We start from the raw sequence: 18,820 nt of genomic DNA, 5'->3' as shown, positions 1-18,820 counted from the left end.
ATGTGCAACAGATTATCAAGGGGGAAGTAAGGATAGCTACGAAGAGGTTTAAGAATGTAAAGGCTATTGGTCCAGATGACATACCTGTGAAAGCATGGATGTGTTTAGGACAAATGGCAGTGGTCTTTTTAACCGGATTGTTTACTGTAATCTAGGAAAGTGAGAGGATGTGTGAGGAGTGGTTAAAATGTGTTTTGGTACTGATTATGATAATAAGGGTGGTGTGCAGAGCTGTAGTAACTAAAGAGAGATAACACTGATCAGTCACAGAATGAGGTAATGGTAAAGGGTGGTGGAAGCTAGGCTAAGAAGGGAGGTGAGGATTACCGATCAGCAGCATAGTTTCATGTCAGGAAAGAGCAGTACAGATGTGATGTTTGGTCTGAGTGTATTAATGGGGACATGCAGAGAAGGTTGGACCTATCTGAGTTGTGTTTTTGTGGCCTTAGAGACAGCATATGACAGGATGCCTAGAGAGGAGTTGTTGTATTGTATAAGGTAGTCAGGAGTGGCGGAGGAATCCTTAGGATTGCTACATGATATGTACAAGGTTAGTGTGACAACAGTGAGTTCTGCATTGGGAGTGACAGGTGTGTTTAAGGTGGAGGTGGGAGTAGATCAGGGATCAGCTATGAGCCCTTTCTTATTTGCAGTGGAGATGAACATGTTGACAGACATGATTATACAGGAATCCCCCTAGACTGTACTGTTTGCAGATGACATTGTGGTCTGTAGGGAGAGGAGGAACAGGTTGGGGAGACCCTGGAGATGTGGAGGTATGGTCTAGAGAAGAATGATGGTCAGCAGGACTAAGATGGAATATATGTGTGTGAATGCGATGGAGGATGAAGGAATGGTGAGGATGCAGGGAGTACAGTTTTCAAAGGCAGATAAGTGTGAATACTTGGGAACAACAGTTCAGAGTAATGGCAAGTGTGGGGGAGAGGTGATGACATGAGTATGGGCAGGACATGGGTGGTGGGGAAGAGTGTCATGTATGATGTGTGACAGACAAGTACCATTAAGAGTGAAAGGGAAGGTCTACAAGAGGGTAGTGAAACCAGCTATGTTATATGGGTTGGAGACATTGGCACTGAAAAAAAGAGGAGCAAGTCAGAGCTGGACGTAGCAGAGTTACTGATGGTATGATTTGCACTGGGTGTGGCCTAGCAATTTCACAGTCAGTATTGTGCAACACACAGTCCAGTAGTGGTCGTATGTGACCCATCCTTTCCTGGGGTGACTCAGGGCCCTGAGCTGTGTTTTATGTCGCTGCAGACATATACATTTTCTATGGCCATAGGTTCTACTCAGCAATATATCAGTACAGCATGTGTTGTTAAGACATAATATTGTCTGAACTTCCTATTTTCCACTTTTACATGCCCCCTACTACATTCCATTACAGGCTTAATTGTTAGACATAGGTGTGTTTTTTTGTTTTCAGTTCAGTTGGTATACTTCATCAGTCTCAGTGTGTGTGTGTGTGTGTGTGTGTGTGTGTGTGTGTGTGTGTGTGTGTGTGTGTGTGTGTGTGTGTGTCTCTCTCTCTCTCTGAGACAGATGTAGGGTATACATCTGTTTTGTATAGGCAGCATCTTAGCTTTAGTAAGTAATACTCATGAGCAGGTGATGGCCTGTGCACCAACTGGAGTCCCCCACTTGCTAATTGTATGTGGAACAGCTGTGGTATCATTCTCATACTCGATAGCATGGAAACCCATTCCTATAACTGAGTACTTCATGTGGGCGTTGCCCTTTTTCCTTGCCTGGAAGGAGTACTTCACGGAGGTTTGTGGTGAACAGCATCACAGAGTGTAGTTGGGAATACATCTTACAACAAGCACCGTGGAGACAGCCCAACAAACTGGGGGAGAATGTTCCAGACATAGAGACAGAATGCAAGTATTGCTGTTATACAGTTGAATTAATGCTGGTTTGACAGGGTTTGTGTGGATATGGCTGCTCTGCCTGAATTTAAGTCTGATAGTGTTATGTGGTTGATATAACTCTCAACTGTAGGGCTATCCACAGACTGGCCAGAGTTTGGACTCTTATATTTGATGTGCTACTCACACATCTTTTGGCCTTGGAAATTCAGTAGCATACTCTGAGGATTGCAGTCAGTAAATGGTAACATCCATGTGTGTTTCTGACTTCATATCCCTCAGAACAGATATGTTACAAAAACCCTGTTACACCAGCAACTTTCTCAGTTTATGACAGCAATATGTCAATAATGGCCCTGTGTTTGAGCCTCTGCCCCCAAGTATGTCAGGCTTTGTCCAGATGTCATGCTGTAAGTGGTGTATAGGTATAGTATATCATTATATAGTGACTTCATTCCAGATATCATCCCAGTGATGTATCAGACTGCCAGACATGTTACGTGTTGAAGGCCTTATATATGAGGATGAAGCCTGGACATTCTGTGGGACTCTATACAGTTGAGAGGACTGTGTACTTCTGGAAATTGTTAACAGACTGTCAGGATTGTGTAGCAGTCTATTGTAAATGTGTTATTTGGCCTGTGTAGGGAGGGTGGGTAGATGTAAGTGTTGAGGGTCCTTTTCTATCTGACTTTACATGCTGCTCCAATTTCTGGTGCTCTATCAGCTGTATATGTTTGTAGGGGCAGACTAAGACATGTCCTATTCCACAGTCAGGCATAAGACTACACTGTGAATTGGTCCAGTATATATAGCGGTAGTGTGTGAGTGGCAAACATGCTGATGATTTTGTTCACACAGTCCATATACTGTACTGTCCCTGTGGCTTACCAGTATGTCACTTTGAATGTGGTGAGACTGGTTCTGGGTATGCACTTTCACGCTGATGTCTTTTGGTCAGTGCTATTACATCCCTGTACTGCCTGATATATTTGCAATTACATGTGTATTCCCCCATAGTAAAATTGGGTTTGTGCTGTGTCAGTCTGCCTGTAATTTAGACAGTACTTGGTGACATGCCTAGCAGCTCAGCGTAGTTTCCCTTCTGTGATGTTATGTCCGGATATTTATCAGATGTACTGTTGCCTGGCCCCATACATGTTGTGTATGTCTGACACATCAGTGGGATGATGTAAAGATTTATGTCAGTGAGTACTGGGGAGTAATTTGGTTTTAGACTTGGGCTATTCCAGTCAATATATGGTACAACAGACAGGAGGGTGTTACTGCATCAACTGTGTCACCTTATATACTCCAGCATTTAGGATATGTTCCCTGTTTCGTGGCTTTACACCCTCCCCCGGGTCAGGCTTGGTTCAGATTTGTTGCACTAAAGATTTCTGAGCATACCTTTCGACAGGCCAGATTGTTTCAGACTGTCCAGGATTATTGCTCATATGTATGTTCTGTTCCACAGAATCATTAATTTCATTTCTGTGGTAAATCACTGTGATGATGTGAGAATTTCTGTCTGTAAATGATGACATAAATTTCAGTTTCAGAACTCACATTCGTCTGAACATGTATGCTGACATGAACCCTGTTACTGTAGCAACATTCTACATTTATAACTGCATTACGTACATTATGTCCCTGCTCTTGGACCATTGTCCCCCCATTTTGACAGCCTTTGTCCAGACTTATTGCACTAAGAGGTGTAGAAGTATGGTGCTGGGTATGACTCCACTACCTGTTATGGGCATATATATATATATATATATATATATACATATATATTTATTTATTTATTTATTTATATATATATATATATATATATATATATATATATATATTTTTTTTTTTCTTTCTTTCTTTTAGATATATCTATACTGAGATATATATATATATATATATATATATATATATATATATATATATATAGCTAGATAGATATTCCTTTTTTGATATCTATACATATGTTTATATAACAATATATATGTATATATTCGATACGTATTTGTTTTATAAATAGGAAATGCTGGAGGGACAGATTCATAACCCAGAGGCTCCCTTCACTCTGGAATAAAATCCCAGTCCAGGTTAGGCAGAGTCCCTCATTGACTCTCTTCAAGAGGAATCTTGATGAGTGGATGGGAGATCGTAGGTTTACCCCGGGTATCACTTCTGTGTCACTGTTAGACAGAGGCACAGTATACTAACCCCGAAAAAGGGCATAGCAAAATAAATTTAAAATGGGTGGCAAAAGCCAAACATTCTGGCTAGGCTTATAAATGCCCTAGGGCAGATAGCCTAGTATGAACCTATGAACCTATGAACCTGTATATATATATATATATATATATATATATACATATATATATATATATATATATATATATATATAGATATATATCTTTATTTTTTTTGATATATTTATATATATATATATATATATATATATATATATATATATATATATATATAATATATATATATATATATATAATATATATTTATATATATATATATATATATATATATAATATATATATATATATATATATTCTTTGATATCTATACATGTTTATATAACAATATATATGTATATATTCTATACGTATGTGTTTTATATGTATAGCTCCATATATGTGATGTATATGCTTTTTTAATATTGATCTATCACCATACAAATCTATATGTGTATATTTATATATCCTAAGAATGAATGATTTCACAGTGTTTGTCCCCTACTATTCTATACCTGCACTGAATGATACATTTGAAAAAACAGCATTCATTATTATAGCACTGATAGTGTAGTGGTAAATTGCTCCTACTGTGGTGTACAGGGTCCTGCATCCAAGACTTGGCATGGTTGATTATTTTGTTGCTGGGCAGAACAATGGTTGATGGAGACAGGATGATTAAGGCAGTTTTAAGCAGTTGTAAGTGGGTTTGCATGGGTTTGCGTGATGGTAAGCGATGCCAACACATGGTTAAATGGGAAACTGCTTAATCTGTGTAGGCATCGCTTAGCATCGCTCAAACTCGTTTACTGCCAATTACTGCTGCTTACTGCTACTTAACCCCACGCTAATTTCTTTAAAAGAAAAGAAAAAAGGGGTGATAGGAAAGTGGTGAAAAAGGGGGCAGGCAGAGGGAAAGCAATATGAAAAATAGCTAGGGATGTGCAGGAAGGGTGTAGAGAAGTTCCATAGCTGTCCATTTCTGAAACAGCAACAGTTGTGCATTTGTACAGAATTTGGAGGTGAATTTGGACACTCAAACTACTGAGAGAGGGCTGAGGACAACAATAATGTGTTGTTAAGCCCATTAGACCAGGTTACATGTGTCCAGTGGACATGTGTGCAAAATGGACAGCTATATATGGGTTGACTTTTTTGTGGGAACAGTTTGCCCCTTTTTTTAATAAGGTGAGAGTGGGAATTTGGGGAAGGATAGTAGGTATATTTGGGAAGGTAGGTTGGGTAGGAAGACAGACAAGACAAACAAGAGAGCAGACGGGGTAGTATATGACACATGTGGGGGGTAAAAACCTTGGACAGGGAGGGTGGTTGGGAATCGGATGCCCATGAGCCTCCAAATGGATACAGTGGGACTGAGGTCCCCACCCATGGGTAGTTACCACTGCATCTTCACAGCCCCAAAGGTGGCTGTGCTGGGGGCTGAGCAGGAGGGGCAGGCTGACTCTCAAGATGCACTATGTGGCCCTCAATCTGGCATAGCTGATCTCTGAATACCTTTCAAAGCTTGCTACTTATCAATCCCTGGATCTGACAATGGGTGACATTTTCCTGTCCATGCCTTCTTCCGGGGGGGGATGTGCCCCATCCCCTGTGGTGGTTCCACCCAAAGGTAGTGCAGGACCAGAAAATGAGGAGGTCCCAGGTTGGGTCCCAGATGTGCTGAGGCCTGGTACCATGGCCAGTTGAGGCACTACAGGTAGATCCATTGGGATCAGCCTTCCCAGACATGCTATGGTGTTAAGGTTTTACAACATATGTTGGTTAGTCATGAACAACACATTCCAGGATTAGTTATAACAGCATGCATGGGTGTTTCTATTAACCCAAAACAACAGATATGAAACAATTGCATAGCAAGCAGAACACATGCATATATGGAACCACAGTGAACATTATGACAGCATGCAGGTTACATTGATAGCAACATGCCACCAATGATAGTATTAAAAGAGAAAACATTAATAATCAAATGTTTAAATATTTGTAGAACAATAGGACATGTCCCAACAGTAGGTTTTGTGAAAAACATATCCATTGATTTATGAGTTTAGATTATTCGTGCAGCTAGGGTGGGAGAGCGAGAGAGATGTCAATTAACAACTGTATAGGATTCAATTGCTCACAACTTTAATGATCATTGTGCTAATCATTACTCTCCGGGTATTACCTCACTTTACATCGACCTATGGCCTTGGGTTGGGCAGTGGTATTTTTGTACTCAGGGTATAATTACAGCCTTCTTACAACTCATTTATACTTTTTCTTACCTGGCAGACCCATGGAGGAAATTACTGTTAATGCTACCCATATTCACATAGTCAAGGTTACGTAAGTGCACTCATACTGTGTGTGTGTGTGTGTGTGTGTGTGTGTGTGTGTGTGTGTGTGTGTGTGTGTGTGTGTGTGTGTGTGTGTGTGTGTGTGTGTGTGTGTGTGTGTGTGTGTGTGTACTACTGCCATACTCCACCTTGATTTCTATCAGTCTCCCTGGGTGATGGCAGCAGTGACTACTAGTTGTGACAGCTCACACTTGAGGGCCATTTCTTGGAGGAGACTACTTGGTGTATGTACTTATCTTGCTGTCATTTGCAGCCTTGGGGTTGGACAGTGGGTGTTGTACACAGTGCATAATTACAGCCTTCTTACAGCTCATTTATACATTTTCCTACCTGGCGGACCTGTGGAAGAAATTTCTGTTAACAATACCTTACTGTTTCTACACATATTCACATATTCTTGGGTGAGATTATGCATACAGCTTAATACCAGTCCCGGGATTTGAACCGTGCCTGTTTGTGCAAAAAATGTACAACAAGGTTGTGTTTCATCACAACAAGCTATTGGGGAACTGCTGTTTCTTTTTTGACTGTTTTCTGTATAATACTCTCTTGTTTGGACAATCTGCTTTGTAATTCTGACATTCATGCATGGTAGATAGTTCTTATACTGTGTATTCATACCTTCACATATTACAGTATGGAAAGCAATGGTTAACACAACATTACTATTCAGGGATCATATCTTGGTGCATAGAACATTTCTTATAGTTAATCTGTTTTACAACTCCACAATCTTTGTTAGATGAGCCTCAATTAATGCTGTCAGAGCCATAGTTTCTGTTCAGAACCGGTACACATTCAGATTCATACTACCACATAGCAAAGTAAACACAACAGTATGGGCTTTTGATTTTTATTGACAGGTACTGACACTTTAATTGATATATATCCTGTATGTCAGCATTACTCTGCTAAAGTCTCATTTATTCAGTACAATCAATACACATTTCTAACTACTGGCAGCCTTTCTGTTTATTTTCCCTGACTACTGCAAGCTAGATTTGTACTCACCAGCCCCATAATGCAGCCTTAGTAGCCTGCTGGCATGGGTGTCCATGTTCGCAGCCCTCTCATCTGCAGTTGTACAGGAGATAGAGAACCATTTATGCATACCTATCCATCTGATACTTAGGCTAGACTTTGTTACACAATAAATTATACTAATACTTACACACTGCTGGGGCAGTCTGTGCCCAAGCATCTTGGATCCACTGGTCCTAATGGTGCTGGACCTGCTCACCAGTCCAAGGGATATCAGTAGCACTGGTGAGGTCATGTGCAAGACAGTCCCAGGCCTCTGCTTTATATTGGGAGCTCTGGTACTGGTCCTGCAGCAGTCTCCCTTCATGGTGTTTTACAAGGAGTCCAACCATGACCCTGGACTCCTGAATGCCCCAACGCTGCACCCAAAAGCATACACCTTCACCAACACCAGCCATAGTGGATGCAGTGATCAGCTACAACTGGTTATAATTGAATTCCTGCCTGCGGGGTTTAAATAAGGCTGTATTCCTGCCCTTTGCCCTGATTGCCCGAGTTTGAATATGCTGAGCTAAGCAAAGTGATGGACAAACCTGCTTAACATAGATAAGCATTTCTTAAAGAGGTAGATGCAAAGCATTGCTTACCAGTGCACATATTTGCTTAGCTACGCTAATTATTGCTAAGCAAACAAATTTAAGCAATGCTTACTCCGGCTAAGCATAGCTGAGCACAATTTAGTGTTGTTCAGCTTTCATTTTATGGACTATCAGGAATGTGAGGTTGATTCCTTCTTAATGACATTCTTAATGACATCTTATGATATGTATGTTTCCCTTCCATAATATCCCCCTATGTGCTTTCATTACATTATATTCTTTTGTGGCTATACTGAACAGGACACTTGTATTTATATGGGGGTTTCACATCTTTACTACACTGACACCTCATATTTGGACCTGCTACACTACCCTGGTTAACAAATATATATTATTCACTACCTATTTATGAAAAAAGATACTTTTAGTGCTATATTCACATATAAAAATGAATAGACTGCATTGGGGCTCAAACCACAAATGGCTGCATACTAAGCAAAAGCTCTAACCACTACACTATTTCACTTTGACAAGTTTAGCTGTATATTTCTATTTAGCGCCTTCGGATGTTTAAGCTATGCTATACACAGCTGCATGACACACACACCCACTCAGCTTCGCTTAAACTTTAGTGGGGATGGAAAAAAAAATATTTATTTTATTTATATTAGTTTAGGGATGTGCACATAGCTAACAGTCATACCTCTCCACCTCTGACAGCATACAGTGTGGAAGAAGCCTAACATGATGGGAGGGCAAAGAGGACAGGTTTTTAAATATTGCTCTTACAAACTTGGGAAGGAAGACTAATAGGTTTTGCATTAGCATGACTTACTTGGAGGATGTGGGGTCTTACACTCATATGTTTGTCATTATTTAATGACTTCAAGCCTCAGCTCTTTGCCAGGATACAAATCTGGACATTCTGCAGATATTTGTTCAGTTGGGGGTATGCTGACTGTCTCCGCGGACACTGTTTTCTTTTCAAAGTGCTGTATGGCACTTCCTGAGTGCAGTGGGTGTGTTTACTGTGCAAGCAATGTTCTGACATGCCCCCTGCACTCTGACATGGATTATGTCTGTGTAGAGAATACATCAGCGCGTCTTCATGAATATGCGAGGCTCGCTGCTGTTCTACACGAGTATGATCTGCTCCGTGCAGGAATAGCACTATTCCTGCATGGAGTTTAATGAATCCAGTGGTTATGTTATGCCCTTGAGATAAAACAAAGTTGTAGTTATGCCAAAACACAGCACTTTGCCAAAAAACATGCAGTTTTCTTGCTTTATTTATACTTAATGTGCCCTTTTTTGCCCTTATTATATTCACTTTGCTCGTTTAATCTCTTTTCATGCCCATTGTACTTTTTTGTGCTCGTTTTACTCTAAATATGCCTGTTTTGCTTTAAACACACTCATTTTGCTTTAAACATATTCATTTTGCTTTTCTGATAATCATTTTATCAAATATCTAATCTTAAATGTTTCACTTAATTAATAAACCTTTTGTGCCTCTCACTTGTTTAATAATGTGGATTGTGCCCTTGTAATGCTCCATTTTATCATTTTTATAAAATGAACTGTTTGTGCAAGTTTTCATTACCTTTGGTTCTTTTCTGGCTCTTTTATGTGCTCATTTCTCTTAGTTCTCTTTCATGCTTATGTCTCTTAGTTTACCTTCACTGTTATCTCTGCACTTCGTGGCTTTGAATATCAATCTCTGGAATCCCAGTTCTGACAACACTCGTTCATCTAGTCAGGATTTAAAAGACAATTCTTTGTGGGTTCTGTTCAAGCAGCTCATGTACAAACACATCATGGTTGAAGCTTATTAACTTTAACTTAAGTAACTTATATACAAACTAGCTACATGCAGTCTTACATGCTCACTCTCTGGCTCCACTTTCAAAATGGCAGTAGGTATAGCACACGCCTAATATTTATATATGCATGTTCAGTCATTGCAATGCTTCTTAAAGACACAGCACACACTATGTTCTACACTAGTCATGTTAGGAGGCACTCCATCATGAGATGGTGACATCCAGCTGTTATTGCAATTTGGATGAAAGAAGCCTCTGCAACTGATGCTGGGAGATGATAGAAGAACCAGCTAGTACACAGTCATAAGAGGAACCTCCACCTCCCCTCTTGAGAAGTGACCACAGAGGCCACCAGTGATCACTCCAGGTAAACTTCAGTAGGGTGAACTCCAACCGCCTGCCAAGATTCAGACCTGGCGATTACTAGTGAACCAGCACCAGAGACACTGGCTGGCTTATGCTGAGGTAACTGCCATCACTCCTCTAATTCACCACAACAGGACATGCAGAAGGATGAGAAAAAGAGACAACACTAGTACACAGATATGGTAGACATATCATGAAAGTTACACACTGTGGTGCCACACATAACATAGGTACGCTCTCATAGCAGAGTCACTCCTGCCTTCTGCGATATTCTGCCATGTTCATTTCTTGCTTCCTGGCCACTGTAAAAGAAAGCCTGTCTACCTTGATGCACAGGTAGAAGTGGTAATACAAAAATAAAATACAAAAATGCTTAAAATATCTGGTGGTTTCCCTTATCCTGTGCCTTCCATTAATGAAGCAAGTGTGGGTGGAGACACCACAGGCCACATGAATAACGTCAGCACTGTTCATCAGACTGGGTGACACACCATCCTGACAAGCTCATGACAGGCATCCACCTTGCAGAGAAACATTAATTCTGCCTACAAACAACAGGGAGTGCGTAAAGATCAAAGTTTATCCTGTTAGAAATAGGATATTTGGGATGTGTATGTGATTTTAATCAGCTTTGTTAGCAGATCACAATAAAACAACTGGCAGCATTGACTGTGTGTGGGGGAGGTGGAGGAGGGAATCTGTTTTTGACTGGAAGCGTTAACAGTCAGAAAGCAGTTGTTAAGGGGAGTTCTGTGTATGAAAAGAAGTATATTCCAGGCAAAAATTAAATTGTGCATATTACATTTTTTCTGTTCTATCATTTGTACACAGACAAAGGAGATGAACACTATCAGAAAAGGATTTCTTTGAATTAAGTCTTTGAGTAAAATAAGCTGATATACTTCAGATAAAAAATCATTGATATTTTTAACTTCCAGACTGTTTTTGTCATATTTCCACAGTCAGAGAAGGTGAACCCTCACAGAAAGGGGTCATGTTCAAGTAACATTCTGTGTTTGAAATAAGCTGAAATAAATGTTCTGTATGTTTTATTTCCAAACAGATTTTGTGACTTTTTTACAGACAAGTGAGAGTTCCTTGTCAGAAATTGATTTTTTGGGATATGATACATCTGATGATCCTTAATGGAATTAATAAGGTCTAATTAGTCATACATAATGTACTAGACTTCTATGAAAGGGTTTTATGTGAATGGCATACAAACTCGATACAACCATGAAACAATTGTGCCTCCTGAACCCCATGAGCAATACAGCTACCTCCAATACTACCAAAACTTGGTGTTAAGTAATAAATCTAAATTCTTACCAGCACTGTCTTACACTCAAGAGGGATAGAAAAAAACCTAGCAGATGCCATCTACCTCACTTCAGCAAGGTCTTTGATTCAGAACAGCAACTGATCAAGCTAGAGTGTCTGCAGTTTGTAACAGATTAGTTTAGAGGATAGAAAAGTGACTGAAATGAAGGGCACATAAAGTTGTAGTGACAAAATTCTCTGAGGACAGAATAGTGTCTAGTGATACGCCACAAAGGATCAGTTCTGAGACCAGTGATTTTTGTCATGTTGTCAAAGCTGACAGTGGGGACTGAAACAGAATCAGTATCAGTGGAAATGACACTAAAATAAGATGGTGGCTAGAGATGGAGGTCTAAGACTGGAAAAGCATTTGAAAAGATTAGTGGACTGAGTAGAAAGTTGTTAGCTGAAATTTAAAGTAAAGAAGTGCAACATTTTGCACATTGTGTATGATAGCTTTTTCATAGAATATAGACTGCAGGGTGCCTTTAGGACACTTGATAAGGAAAAGATTTCTATCAGATCTATTACATATTCACAAGTCCAATGGTATCATAAACATCCACTCAAGAGATCGTAATCTCCTTTGCAAAATAAATAGGACATATTGGTGGAATAGGTTTGTGTCACAGAGAATACTGCTTTATGAAACAGTCTTCTGCTTCACATAAAGCAATATACTTTTCTTTTCTTCTCTATTCAAACATAATTTAGATGAATGGATGAGGAATTGCAAATTCATCCTGGTTTAGCACCCCTGTCCTTAAGGATAAATGAAACATGTAAATGTCCCAACATAGCTTAGTTTGTCCCATCTCTCTGGTTATAGGCTAAAATATACCATGGGAATGTAAAATTAGGCTTCTTAAGATCCTCACAGATCAATAGCCCAGTAGGTACCTATGACCCTATGAACCTACATTCCAAGGGCTATAATCATGATCTGCAGAATACCAGACATTAAAGTGCAAATCTAGACACTCCAGTTGTATAGCGAGAGATAAAGCCCTGACTATTGCCCAGCTGACTCAGGTTTGATTAGTGGTTAAGATGAATGACACAGTGGCAGAGAAGGATGGGCATTACCATCCCTGGAAAAGTGGGCAGTCTGGTGAGTGTCTCCTCCCATGATTCCTGGTGGACATTCCTGTTGGGAGGTGTGGACTAGTGAGGAGAGAGGGTGGAGATATGGCTGAGCTACTGTGGAGTCAGGAGAATATGCTGCATGCCTCCATTCCACACCCACCCATTAAATTTAAGCATGTAATCCACAAAGGGAGTAAGGAAAGGAAAAAACAGGGTAGGCCAAAAAAAAAAAAAAAGATAAATGTTGGACAGCACAAACCTCCAGGACTCCCTTAAGATCCAGGATGGCCCAACTAAAGTTTAGGCTTTGGATTTGGGGTTAATTGGAGTGTTGATAGACCCAGCAAGGACATGGGGCACTGGGATGGCTAAGGGAATTAAGGAAGAGAAAGAAAAAAGAAATAAAAAAGAACATAAATTAAAGTGCAGATCAATAGGAATAAATGCTAAATCCAAAACTACAGTATCATAAAACATTTCCCTTACTCTGAGGTGCAGCAGTCTTAGAGTTAGCATAAATAAGCAGCAGGAGTATAAGGGTCCAGACCTCCAAGCTGATGAATCCAGTGGGTGGGAGAGGGGGAGGTTAAGTTCCTCCAGCATAAAAAAATGTTAGAGGTGTAAGACTATTTCAAAATGTACCCCTAGATTTAATAAAATCTATGTAGACATAGTGTAGAGCCTACATGGAATGTTACTATGTCCATATACATGGTTCCCTCTCAGCAGCGTATCATGCATATCAATCATGGCACATTGCCAAGGGACTGATGTGGAACACTGTTGTTGAATTAGTGTAGGGAGTGTGGTGCTGTGTCCTCAGATGAGTAACACACTCCCTACACTGTCCAATTGTAGTGTATACATGTAATTTATTTTTTATTTCTTTAAAAAGCATGTTTGCGTAGCATGGCACAGAGCACAGCACTGCTAAGCAGTGCCAAGACAACTATCAGACATCTAAAAATAGAAACTGGATGTATTTAACTATTTAAAGTTTAAGCATAGCTGAGCGGGTTTGCGCATAGCAGCATGGTGCTAAGCACTGCTTAAAGGTAGCTCAGAGGTATATGTAAAGGTATAGCAAAATTCCACATATCTACATAGCTAAATGGGTAGAGTTACAGTCTCATGTGCAGTAGGTAAAAGGTTTGAATACACTGAAGGGCAAGTAAGCATTTTTGTTTGAAATACAAATTATGCAAATTATTTTTAAATACTGGCCTGCTGCACTCAGCTAAGCTTTGCTATGCACTGCATAAACAAAATAACGGCTGATAATGTTTATGCACTACTTGGCACCACTTGGCTGGTTTGTGTACCACAAAGCACTGCTAGGCACTGCTTGGCTGAGCTGAGATGGTTTGCATGGTGCTAAGCGGCTCACCGCATATTTACATATTGCCCAATGGCATTTAAGGGTGGAAAAACAGGCTATATTAAGCTCACTAGGCAGGACTACAGCATAATCTGTTGGAGTTCTACTTGTGTAGTAACTATGGCTGGCATTAGAGAGGGTGCACACTTCAAGGCACAGCAGTGGGGTATTCAGGAGTCCAGGGTCATGGTTGGACCCTGGTGAAAAAACATGATGACTGGCTACTGTAGGGAGGGTTCCAGGACTCAGAGTGCCAGGTGGAGGCCTGGAACTGGCTGGTACATGAACTCACCACTGTGACAGGTATCCCCTGCACAGGTGAGCAGGTTCATCACTAGCATGATGACCGAAGCATAGGAAGGAGGATCTCTTGGACACCTGGGTCCAAGAAGCTTGGGCAGGGAATATCCCACAAGTTTGTAAGTAATTTTGCTTTGTTTCAACTAATACCTAATCTAAATGTCTGATAAACTAAAATGCATAATGGTGTGCTTCTCTCCCAGCAGCTGCAGAGGACAGGGCATGCAACATCAAGGCACATGCTGGACGCTTAGCCAGGTTGCACCATGAGTGTGGTGAGTACAGATATATGTTGCTATCTACAGTCAAATAAGCAAGAAAGAGTAAAGCATTAACTGCGATTAGGAATATAGAGTAAAGATTGTATTAAAATGAATGTGGACTTACAACTATACTGCAATGGGTGCATACTGCCAACTGTAGTGCCATAAGCAGGGAAGACTAAGCATTAACTGTAATAAAGTATATGTAATAAAGTTTGTAGTGCAATAACTGTGGAATTACAATTGTATTGCAACACCTGCATAATGACAACTGTTGTGCAATAAAAAACTCAAACCTATACCAGCAAATGCATGAAGGTATCTCTAATAAAGTCTGTTTGCAATAAGTGTGGAATTAGGGCTGTTTTGCAAGAACACAATTATGACAACTATACTGCAATAAAAATATGAAATAATATCAGTACCTGTATGAAGGTATATCTAATAAAGTCTGTTGTGCAATAAGTGTAGGTTCAGAGCTGGTTTGTAAGAAATTAATTATGACAACTGTTCTTCAACAACACATGAACCAATAACAATAACACCAAGGTAAATTGTGTACATCAGGATTGTCTTGTTTTCATCATTGCTTGTCAACTATATGCATTTAGGCCATGAGATACGGTGCTGCAGTCAGGTATAACAGTATAATAGTTGTACACTGCAAATAATAACCCATAATCAGATGTTGTTTGTTGACTTCACAGATATTTCAACACACTAACAATATATTGTGTACGCCTGCATTCTATGAAGTAATGTATAGGTTACCTAGTATCTCTGTCATGCTTGAATTTCATGCATATATGTTCAACTGTCACTGCAGGCTAGTATAAAACTGTATTACTATTACCAGGTCATATTTTGGTGGCAGGTGAGCTCTAGACAAATGTCAGTCAGTCAGTAATCAGCAGTGACTCAGTAGCTCAGTTTGCTAAATGCTCTGTATGAAGTACATTTTGCCACACACAGACAGGGCTGACACTGCTGCCACAGTTACACAAGCAGCTTGCTGACCTCCAAAGTGTACACACTTTCCCCTATATGTCCTAGGCTGCAGCAGCAGCTGCAGCCTGAAGCATACACATCTCTATGTTGAGGTAGCTGCTATAGACTGACCATACCTCCCAAGCCCCCTATAACAAGGGATCTGGACACAACCATATGTAAAGGGGGGGGGCCCAGAAATAGGTACATGTTTCACAGTTTGCCCCTACAGAGATAGTAAGTTGATAGAATAGCAGATACTGCATTAGCATGCATTTTCTGATGGGTATGAAGTGTGACACTCACATGTCTCACTCCCCTTACTGACCTCAACCCACAATGTTTGCCAGTGAACTGCCAGATGACCACACTGTCATGGAACACTGACCAAACATATGAGGCAAAACTGCGGACATACTTCATATATCTCTACAATGGACAGTATTGTACTTACCCTCTGTGATACTGTAGTCTCCACACCTCAGTAATGTCCATCTTAAAAACTAAGAAAGGGGCCATGGCCTACGTGAAGGCCTTATATATTGCACTGTGGAGGCATGATATTGGCTAATGATAGTGTAGTTCAGCTGTTTTGGTTGCAATTAGAAATTCTGAGCCACAGACTGGTGCAGAGGCAATTACCTGTTAATGAGCATTACCTACAAAAGGCAAGCAACTGCTTATGGGGAACAGGTCTCTATGTCATTTTACTCACACAGACAGTGGATGTGCAAAGCATTTGCAGAGGAATGCTTCAAAAAAAAGGAATACATCACTCTACCAGATATGTACTAGATTTCCCCATAAAACGGGATGCAGATGGGAGGATGGAGGTATGGGGAATTGAGATTAAAATAGTAGGATTGCATTAGATCTATGATATTTACATGTCAGTGATACTCTGCTGTCCAACACCTACAGGCATGCCTCTCAACTGTCCCTGCTTTGAATCACATCTCTGCTCTGTCGCTGTCAATCCCTCCTACAACAGTCGGCTGTTGTAGTACAAATAGTGAATTACACATAAGACATAGTGACACTACGTAAGGGTGTACACGCCTGTAACATCAAACGATGTACTCTAATTCACCTGCTCTCAGCCTATCAATGTCACACATAAATAGTACTAACACTGTAAATGTGTCCCTGAATGTCCCTGATGTACTCTGGTTAAGTCCGCTTTGTGGACATCCATCCCTGTCTGGTTGAGAGCTATGCCTAACATACTCTCTCAACCTCCTACAGTAAGAACTCAGGACAAAGCCATAATTAATGGGGGGCAAAGGCCCAAACTCAGCAACAAAGTATACATATTGGCCATACAAAGTAAGAATGTGAATAGACTAACATATATTAATGTAGCATAAGTGTTTTCTGAGGGGTCTGATGTGTGACAGATAGATTCTGTTTTAATTTTCTGACAGCACCCATCAATGATTGGACAACCATTTGTCAAACATCCACAAGTTTGTGCAAAAAGGACCATATCTATGAGGCAAATGTTGGCATTCTGCAAACATCTGTATAGTTGACAGGTATAATGCCTACAGGGAACATATACTACAGCAGGTTTGCAATTCTTTCTGTCATTGTGGCGCACTGGTCTTGCTGGACTGTCCCCATATAGTTGTTGTAATGGCACACTGCTATATGTCAGACAGTGGCTGTATGACATATTAGTGGATATTTCCCCATAGGGGACACACCACAGTAGACTGCAGTGATGGGTGTAGAGACATACAGTAGAATCTGTCACAGCACACAGGGACATTACCCAGTATTGCTATCTTGGTGATAGCCACACATGTAGTGTGTTGCCAGACTATGGGGTATGATGTGTGAGGGAGTAGTGGATAGTGCAGCCATTATGGGTGTGTAAGGTCTGTACAAAGTGGACATCTATGTATCTGTTCCTGTAATATGTTCCTCTCTTGTTGTCTTGTAGGAATGGTGTACCAGCGGAGACATCCACCATTTTCATCTGCAGAGAATGATGCTATACTGAATGTCTCAGACTCCACCATCACATCCTGCTTTCCAGGGGTCACCACAATCATGAACAGCAGGCAGCATTGTGGGGTGAGCTTGAGAGGGCTGTTAATTAGATTGGCCAACAGGACAGAACCTATGAGCAGGTCCAACACCAGGCCACAGATATGGTTAATGCTGCACATCAAAAGTCAGCTGCTGTTGCCAGGGATCATGCTGCCTCTGGTGGTGGCCCTGTAACAGAGCAACCACTCTCGGCCACAGAGGAATTCCTGGTGAACCTAGGATCAACCAACAGCTTCCAGGCATCCCTCACACCATACATTTTGGAGGTGGGTGCCACAGAGGAGCATCCAGGTAAGCATACTGTGTTCACCAGTATAACATTGTACCAGTCATTGTGGTAGGCTCTACAAACCAGTACATTGGTGTCAGGTCTATCTGCATTGGGGAGGTTTGGCTTTTATCCACAGTTGTGCACACATACTCAGAATGTCAGCAATATAGCCAGTATCACATTAGCTACTGTACATGTGGATATATGCACATATTACCTTGTAGCACTGCAACATTTGGTGTTGCTGACAATACCTCTCCCTCACATTTTCATAGGTCCATCAGGTGTGGCTGGAGTCTGTGGTCTTGGACCTGTTAAGTGTGATACTGCTGTTTTACAGATCATATATACCCTATGAAAGTTAAGAGCTGATATTTTGCCTTATGCACAATTGTTATGATTAGCCAGAGTAGAATAGTTGTATGTTCCATTTTGGAGCAGTTAACTACAGTGCATCGCCTAGGGAATGACAAGTGTGCATTTGTATAAACATTAACATGTTTGCACTTATAGTTATGAGCAACTATGCAGCCTGCTATACATGAAGCAATTACTCCAAGATGCCCATTCAAACACAATAAGGAGATGGTACATACCTGAGGCAGTGATACTACAACTGGCATATCATTCTCAAGATAGGTGCACTGGGTTTTATGCGTAGTTCTATCACATACACTGTCATATTGCATACCTCACAGGTGTTTTGTACTGGCAACGTTAACCGGATGTAGGTGACATGCATGTTATACAGGGTCTGAGTTGTCTGTTTATGTTGGTGTGAGTTTATGTGTTGTGCATGGGATCACAGATGAGAAGATGTGAGACTTGTAATGCAGTTGTGGATCCTCATCTGCATGAGTCTGTACGGATTACCATACATAATAGTGCGGGTGGTA

This window comes from Protopterus annectens, chromosome 6.part0 (genome assembly GCF_019279795.1).
Source record: "Protopterus annectens isolate FY-2018-M chromosome 6.part0, PAN1.0, whole genome shotgun sequence".
Lineage (NCBI taxonomy): Eukaryota > Metazoa > Chordata > Ceratodontiformes > Protopteridae > Protopterus > Protopterus annectens.
The sequence above is the reverse complement of the archived record's forward strand: the minus strand, read 5'-3'. Positions refer to the sequence as shown.